Here is a 9,278-nt window from a genome sequence, read left to right on the forward strand (position 1 = left end):
AGACAGTCGTGCTCCACTCTCACCACCAACACAACATATCTTCAAAGCTATCAGTCCAAAGGAAAAAAAGCACCGCACCACCACCGCGTGAGCTCGAACTTCCAACCTTTCGGTTAACAGCGGAACGTGCTAGCCGAGTGCGCCAAGGAGACAGTCATGCTCCACTCTCACCACCGTCAGAACATTTCTTCAGAGATATCAGCCAAAAGAAAAAAAGCGCTGCACCACCATCGGGTGGGCTCGAACCTCCAACCTTTCGGTTAACAGCCAATCGCGCTAGCCAATTGTGCCACGGAGACAGTCGTGCTCCACTCTCACCACCGTCACAACATTTCCTCAGAGCTATCAGCCCAAAGAAAAAAAAGCGCCGCACCACCACCAGGTGGGTTTCGAACCTCCAACATTTCGGTTAACAGCCGATCGAGCTAGCCAATAGCGCCATGGAGACAGTCCTGTTCCACTCTCACCACCATCAAAACATATCTTCAAAGCCATCAGCCCAAAGAAAAAAAAAGCAACACACCATTCCTGAGTGAGCTCGAACCTCCAACCTTTCAGTTAACAGCCCATCGCGCTAGCCAATTGCGCCACGGAGACAGTCGTGCTCCACTCTCACCACCGTCAGAACATTTCTTCAGAGCTATCAGCCCAAAGAAAAAAAGCGCCGCACCACCACCGGGTGGGCTCAAACCTCCAACCTTTCGGTTAATACCCCAACGCGCTAGCCAATTACGCCACGGAGACAGTCGTGCTCCACTCTCACCACCATCAGAGTATATCTTCAAAGCTATAAGCGCAAAGGAAAAAAAGCACCGCACCACCACCGCGTGGGCTCGAACTTCCAACCTTTCGGTTAACAGCGGAACGTGCTAGCTGATTGCGCCAATGTGTCAGTCATGCTCCACTCTCACCACCGTCAGAACATTTCTTCAGAGATATCAGCCAAAAGAAAAAAAGCGCTGCACCACCATCGGGTGGGCTCGAACCTCCAACCTTTCGGTTAACAGCCAATCGCGCTAGCCAATTGTGCCACGGAGACAGTCGTGCTCCACTCTCACCACCGTCAGAACATTTCTTCAGAGTTATCAGCCCAAAGAAAAAAAGCGCCGCACCACCACCAGGTGGGCTCGAACCTCCAACCTTTCGGTTAACAGCCGATCGAGCTAGCCAATAGCGCCATGGAGACAGTCCTGCTCCACTCTCACCACCATCAGAACATATCTTCAAAGCTATCAGCCCAAAGAAAAAAAAGCAACACACCATTCCTGGGTGGGCTCGAACCTCCAACCTTTCAGTTAACAGCCCATCGCGCTAGCCAATTGTGCCACGGAGAGAGTCAAGCTCCAATCACACCACCATCACAACATATCTTCAAAGCTATCAGCCCAAAGAATAAAAAGCACCGCACCGCCACCGCGTGGGCTCGAACTTCTAACCTCTCGGTCACCAGCCGATCGCGCTAGCCAATTGCGCCACGGAGACAGTCCTGCTCCACTCTCACCACCATCAGAACATATCTTCAAAGCTATCAGCCCAAAGAAAAAAAAGCAACACACCACTCCCGGGAGGGCTCGATCCTCCAACCTTTCAGTTAACAGCCGATCGCGCTAGCCAATTGCGCCACGGAGACAGTCGTGCTCAACTCTCACCACCATCAGAACATATCTTCAAAGCTAACAGCGCAAAGAAAAAAGCAACACACCACTCCCGGGAGGGCTCGAACCTCCAACCTTTCGGTTAACAGCCGAACGCGCTAGCCAATTGCGCAAAGGAGACAGTCATGCTCCACTCTCACCACCGTCAGAACATTTCTTCAGAGCTATCAGCCAAAGAAAAAAAAGCGCTGCACCACCATCGGGTGGGCTCGAACCTCCAACCTTTCGGTTAACAGCCCATCGCGCTAGCCAATTGCGCCACGGAGACATTCATGCTCCACTCTCACCAGCGTCAGAACATTTCTTCAGAGCTATCAGCCCAAAGAAAAAAAATCGCCGCACCACCACCGGGTGGGCTCAAACCTCCAACCTTTCGGTTATTACCCCATCGCGCTAGCCAATTACGCCACGGAGACAGTCGTGCTCCACTCTCACCACCATCAGAACATATCTCCAAAGCTATAAGCGCAAAGAAAAAAAAGCAACACACCACTCCCGGGAGTGCTCGAACCAGCAACCTTTCGGTTAATAGCCCATCGCGCTAGCCAATTACGCCACGGAGACAGTCGTGCTCCACTCTCACCACCATCAGAACATATCTTCAAAGCTATAAGTGCAAAGAAAAAAAGCAACACACCACTCCCGGGAGAGCTCGAACCTGCAACCTTTCGGTTAACAGCCGATCGCGCTAGCCAATTGCGCCACGGAGACAGTCGTGCTCCACTCCCACCACCATCAGAACATATCTTCAAAGCTATCAGCGCAAAGAAAAAAGCAACACACCACTCCCGGGAGAGCTCGAACCTTCAACCTTTCGGTTAACAGCCGATCGCGCTAGCCAATTGCGCCACGGAGACAGTCGTGCTCCACTCTCACCACCGTCAGAACATTTCTTCAGAGCTATCAGCCCAAAGAAAAAAAAGCGCCGCACCACCACCGGGTGGGCTCGAACCTCCAACCTTTCGGTTAATAGCCCATCGCGCTAGCCAATTACGCCACGGAGACAGTCGTGCTCCACTCTCACCACCATCAGAACATATCTTCAAAGCTATAAGCGCAAACAAAAAAAGCAACACACCACTCCCGGGAGGGCTCGAATCTCCAACCTTTCGGTTAACAGCCGATCGCGCTAGCCAATTGCGCCACGGAGACAGTCGTGCTCCACTCCCACCACCATCAAAACATATCTTCAAAGCTATCAGCGCAAAGAAAAAAGCAACACACCACTCCCGGGAGAGCTCAAACCTCCAACCTTTCAGTTAACAGCCCATCGCGCTAGCCAATTGCGCCACGGAGACAGTCGTGCTCCACTCTCACCACCATCACAACATATCTTCAAAGCTATCAGCCCAAAGGAAAAAAAGCACCGCACCACCACCGCGTGGGCTCGAACTTCCAACCTTTCAGTTAACAGCCGAACGTGCTAGCCGATTGCGCCAAGGAGACAGTCATGCTCCACTCTCACCACCGTCAGAACATTTCTTCAGAGCTATCAGCCAAAAGAAAAAAAGCGCTGCACCACCAACGGGTGGGCTCGAACCTCCAACCTTTCGGTTAACAGCCAATCGCGCTAGCCAATTTTGCCACGGAGACAGTCGTGCTCCACTCTCACCACCGTCAGAACATTTCTTCAGAGCCATCAGCCCAAAGAAAAAAAAGCGCCGCACCACCACCAGGTGAGCTCGAACCTCCAACCTTTCGGTTAACAGCCGATCGCGCTAGCCAAGTGCGCCATGGAGACAGTCCTGCTCCACTCTCACCACCATCAGAACATATCTTCAAAGCTATCAGCCCAAAGAAAAAAAAGCAACACACCACTCCTGGGAGGGCTCGAACCTCCAACCTTTCAGTTAACAGCCGATCGCGCTAGCCAATTGCGCCACGGAGACAGTCGTGCTCCACTCCCACCACCGTCAGAACATTTCTTCAGAGCTATCAGCCCAAAGGAAAAAAGCGCCGCACCACCACCGGGTGGGCTCGAGCGTCCAACCTTTCGGTTAATAGCCTACGCGCTAGCCAATTACGCCACGGAGACAGTCGTGCTCAACTCTCACCACCATCAGAACATATCTTCAAAGCTATCACCACAAAGAAAAAAGCAACACACCACTCCCGGGAGGGCTCCAACCTCCAACCTTTCGGTTAACAGCCCATCGCGCTAGCCAATTGCGCCAAGGAGACAGTCATGCTCCACTCTCACCACCGTCAGAACATTTCTTCAGAGCTATCAGCCAAAAGAAAAAAAAGGGCTGCACCACCATCCGGTGGGCTCGAACCTCCAACCTTTCGGCTAACAGCCCATCGCGCTAGCCAATTGCGCCACGGAGACAGTCCTGCACCAATCTCACCACCATCAGAACATATCTTCAAAGCTATCAGCCCAAAGAAAAAAAAGCAACACTCCGCTCCTGGGAGGGCTCGATCCTCCAACCTTTCGGTTAACAGCCCATCGCGCTAGCCAATTGTGCCACGGAGACAGTCGTGCTCCACTCTCACCACCATCACAAATATTTTCAAAGCTATCAGCCCAAAGGAAAAAAGGCACCGCACCACCACCGCGTGGGTTCGAACCTCCAACCTTTCGGTTACCAGCCGATCGCGCTTGCCGATAGTGCTACAGAGACAGTCCTGCTCCACTCTCACCACCATCAAAACATATCTTCAAAGCTATCAGCCCAAAGAAAAAAAGCAACACACCACTCCCAGGAGGGCTCGAACCTCCAACCTTTCAGTTAACAGCCGATCACGCTAGCCAATTGCGCCACGGAGACAGTCATGCTCCACCCTCACCACTGTCAGAACATTTCTTCAGAGCTATCAGCCCAAAGAAAAAAAAGTGCCATACCACCACCGGGTGGGCTCAAACCTCCAACCTTTCGGTTAATACCCCATCGCGCTAGCCAATTACGCCACGGAGACAGCCGTGTTCCACTCTCACCACCATCAAAACATATCTTCAAAGCTATCAGCCCAAAGGAAAAAAAGCACCGCACCACCACCGCGTGGGCTCGAACTTCCAACCTTTCGGTTAACAGCCGAACGTGCTAGCCGATTGCGCCAAGGAGACAGTCATGCTCCACTCTCACCACCGTCAGAACATTTCTTCAGAGCTATCAGCCAAAAGAAAAAAAGCGCTGCACCACCACCGGGTGGGCTCGAACCTCCAACCTTTCGGTTAATAGCCCATCGCTCTAGCCAATTACGCCACGGAGACAGTCGTGCTCCACTCTCATCACCACCAGAACATATCTTCAAAGCTATAAGCTGAAAGAAAAAAAGCAACACACCACTCCCGGGAGGGCTCGAACCTCCAACCTCTCGGTTACCAGCCGATCGCGCTAGCCAATTGCGCTACGGAGACAGTCTTGCTCCACTCTCACCACCATCAGAACATATATTCAAAGCTATCAGTACAAAGAAAAAAGCAACACACCACTCCCGGTAGGGCTCGAACCTCCAACCTTCCGGTTAACAGCCGATCGCGCTAGCCAATTGCGCCAAGGAGACAGTCATGCTCCACTCTCACCACCGTCAGAATATTTCTTCAGAGCTATCAGTCAAAAGAAAAAAAAGCGCTGCACCACCATCGGGTGGGCTCGAACCTCCAACCTTTCGGTTAACAGCCCATCGCGCTAGCCAATTGCGCCACGGAGACAGTCATGCTCCACTCTCACCACCGTCAGAACATTTCTTCAGAGCTATCAGCCCAAAGAAAAAAAAGCGCCGCACCACCACCGGGTGGGCTCAAACCTCCAACCTTTCGGTAAATACCCCATCGCTCTAGCCAATGACGCCACGGAGACAGTCGTGCTCCACTCTCACCACCATCAGAACATATCTTCAAAGCTATAGGCGCAAAGAAAAAAAAGCAACACACCACTCCCGGGAGTGCTCGAACCTCCAACCTTTTGGTTAACAGCCGATCGCGCTAGCCAATTGCGTCACGGAGACAGTCGTGCTCCACTCCCACCACCATCAGAACATATCTTCAAAGCTATCAGCGCAAAGAAAAAAGCAACACACCACTCCCGGGAGTGCTCGAACCTCCAACCTTTCGGTTAACAGCCGATCGCGCTAGCCAATTGCGCAACGGAGACAGTCGTGCTCCACTCTCACCACCGTCAGAACATTTCTTCAGAGCTATCAGCCCAAAGAAAAAAAAGCGCCGCACCACCACCGGGTGGGCTCAAACCTCCAACCTTTCGGTTAATACCCCATCGCGCTAGCCAATTACGCCACGAAGACAGTCGTGCTCCACTCTCACCACCCTCAGAACATATCTTCAAAGCTATAAGCGCAAAGAAAAAAAAGCAACACACCACTCCCGGGAGTGCTCGAACCTCCAACCTTTTGGTTAACAGCCGATCGCGCTAGCCAATTGCGCCACGGAGACAGTCGTGCTCCACTCCCACCACCATCAGAACATATCTTCAAAGCTATAAGTGCAAAAAAAAAGCAACACACCACCACCGCGTGGGCTCGAACTTCCAACCTTTCGGTTAACAGCGGAACGTGCTAGCCGATTGCGCCAAGGAGACAGTCATGCTCCACTCTCACCACCGTCAGAACATTTCTTCAGAGATATCAGCCAAAAGAAAAAAAGCGCTGCACCACCATCGGGTGGGCTCGAACCTCCAACCTTTCGGTTAACAGCCAATCGCGCTAGCCAATTGTGCCACGGAGACAGTCGTGCTCCACTCTCACCACCGTCAGAACATTTCTTCAGAGCTATCAGCCCAAAGAAAAAAAAGCGCCGCACCACCACCAGGTGGGTTTCGAACCTCCAACCTTTCGGTTAACAGCCGATCGAGCTAGCCAATAGCGCCATGGAGACAGTCCTGCTCCACTCTCACCACCATCAGAACATATCTTCAAAGCCATCAGCCCAAAGAAAAAAAAGCAACACACCATTCCTGGGTGAGCTCGAACCTCCAACCTTTCAGTTAACAGCCCATCGCGCTAGCCAATTGCGCCACGGAGAGAGTCGTGCTCCAATCACACCACCATCACAACATATCTTCAAAGCTATCAGCCCAAAGAAAAAAAAGCACTGCACCGCCACCGCGTGGGCTCAAACCTCCAACCTTTCGGTTAATACCCCATCGCGCTAGCCAATTACGCCACGGAGACAGTCGTGCTCCACTCTCACCACCATCAGAACATATCTTCAAAGCTATAAGCGCAAAGGAAAAAAAGCACCGCACCACCACCGCGTGGGCTCGAACTTCCAACCTTTCGGTTAACAGCGGAACGTGCTAGCTGATTGCGCCAAGGAGACAGCCATGCTCCACTCTCACCACCGTCAGAACATTTCTTCAGAGCTATCAGCCCAAAGAAAAAAAAGCGCCGCACCACCACCGGGTGGGCTCAAACCTCCAACCTTTCGGTTAATACCCCATCGCGCTAGCCAATTACGCCACGGAGACAGTCGTGCTCAACTCTCACCACCATCAGAACATATCTTCAAAGCTATCAGCCCAAAGAATAAAAAGCACCGCACCGCCACCGCGTGGGCTCGAACTTCCAACCTCTCGGTCACCAGCCCATCGCGCTAGCCAATTGCGCCACGGAGACAGTCGTGCTCCACTCTCACCACCCTCAGAACATATCTTCAAAGCTATAAGCGCAAAGAAAAAAAAGCAACACACCACTCCCGGGAGTGCTCGAACCTCCAACCTTTTGGTTAACAGCCGATCGCGCTAGCCAATTGCGCCACGGAGACAGTCCTGCTCCACTCTCACCACCATCAGAACATATCTTCAAAGCTATCAGCCGAAAGAAAAAAAAAGCAACACACCATTCCTGGGTGGGCTCGAACCTCCAACCTTTCAGTTAACAGCCCATCGCGCTAGCCAATTGTGCCACAGAGAGAGTCGTGCTCCAATCACACCACCATCACAACATATCTTGAAAGCTATCACCCCAAAGAACAAAAAGCACCGCACCGCCACCGCGTGGGCTCGAACTTCCAACCTTTCGGTTAACAGCGGAACGTGCTAGCTGATTGCGCCAAGGAGACAGTCATGCTCCACTCTCACCACCGTCAGAACATTTCTTCAGAGATATCAGCCAAAAGAAAAAAAGCGCTGCACCACCATCGGGTGGGCTCGAACCTCCAACCTTTCGGTTAACAGCCAATCGCGCTAGCCAATAGCGCCATGGAGACAGTCCTGCTCCACTCTCACCACCATCAGAACATATCTTCAAAGCCATCAGCCCAAAGAAAAAAAGCAACACACCATTCCTGGGTGAGCTCGAACCTCCAACCTTTCAGTTAACAGCCCATCGCGCTAGCCAATTGCGCCACGGAGAGAGTCGTGCTCTAATCACACCACTATCACAACATATCTTCAAAGCTATCAGCCCAAAGAAAAAAAAAGCACCGCACCGCCACCGCGTGGGCTCGAACCTCCAAACTCTCGGTCACCAGCCGATCGCGCTAGCCAATTGCGCCACGGAGACAGTCCTGCTCCACTCTCACCACCATCAGAACATATCTTCAAAGCTATCAGCGCAAAGAAAAAAGCAACACACCGCTCCCGGGAGAGCTCGAACCTCCAACCTTTCGGTTAACAGCCGATCGCGCTAGCCAATTGCGCCACGGAGACAGTCGTGCTCCACTCTCACCACCGTCAGAACATTTCTTCAGAGCTATCAGCCCAAAGAAAAAAAAGCGCCGCACCACCACCGTGTGGGCTCAAACCTCCAACCTTTCGGTTAATACCCCATCGCGCTAGCCAATTACGCCACGGAGACAGTCGTGCTCAACTCTCACCACCATCAGAACATATCTTCAAAGCTATCAGCCCAAAGAAAAAAAACCGCCGCACCACCACCAGGTGGGCTCGAACCTCCAACCTTTCGGTTAACAGCCGATCGAGCTAGCCAATAGCGCCATGTAGACAGTCCTGCTCCACTCTCACCACCGTCAGAACATATCTTCAAAGCTATCAGCCCAAAGAAAAAAAGCAACACACCATTCCTGGGTGGGCTCGAACCTCCAACCTTTCAGTTAACAGCCCATCGCGCTAGCCAATTGTGCCACGGAGAGAGTCGTGCTCCAATCACACCACCATCACAACATATCTTCAAAGCTATCAGCCCAAAGAATAAAAAGCACCGCACCGCCACCGCGTGGGCTCGAACTTCCAACCTCTCGGTCACCAGCCCATCGAGCTAGCCAATTGCGCCCCGGAGACAGTCGTGCTCCACTCTCACCACCATCACAACATATCTTCAAAGCTATCAGCCCAAAGGAAAAAAAGCACCGCACCACCACCGCGTGGGCTCGAACTTCCAACCTTTCGGTTAACAGCCGAACGTGCTAGCCGATTGCGCCAAGGAGACAGTCATGCTCCACTCTCACCACCGTCAGAACATTTCTTCAGAGCTATCAGCCAAAAGAAAAAAAGCGCTGCACCACCATCGGGTGGGCTCGAACCTCCAACCTTTCGGTTAACAGCCAATCGCGCTAGCCATTTGTGCCACGGAGACAGTCGTGCTCCACTCTCACCACCGTCAGAACATTTCTTCAGAACTATCAGCCCAAAGAGAAAAAGCGCCGCACCACCACCAGGTGGGCTCGAACCTCCAACCTTTCGGTTAACAGCCGATCGCGCTAGC

At 52.3% G+C, this 9,278-nt stretch overlaps 1 non-coding gene across 1 annotated transcript; it reads right to left on the reverse strand.

Moving 5' to 3' along the window:
* Window positions 1–4,942: 4,942 nt before the first annotated feature.
* Window positions 4,943–5,019, reverse strand: TRNAT-GGU (transfer RNA threonine (anticodon GGU)). The gene has a single exon. It is a non-coding gene; the product is annotated as a tRNA-Thr (tRNA).
* Between the last annotated feature and the right edge of the window lie 4,259 nt (window positions 5,020–9,278).

The sequence above is a fragment of the Rhipicephalus microplus genome, unplaced genomic scaffold (assembly GCF_043290135.1).
Source record: "Rhipicephalus microplus isolate Deutch F79 unplaced genomic scaffold, USDA_Rmic scaffold_12, whole genome shotgun sequence".
In the NCBI taxonomy this organism is placed as follows: Eukaryota; Metazoa; Arthropoda; class Arachnida; order Ixodida; family Ixodidae; genus Rhipicephalus; species Rhipicephalus microplus.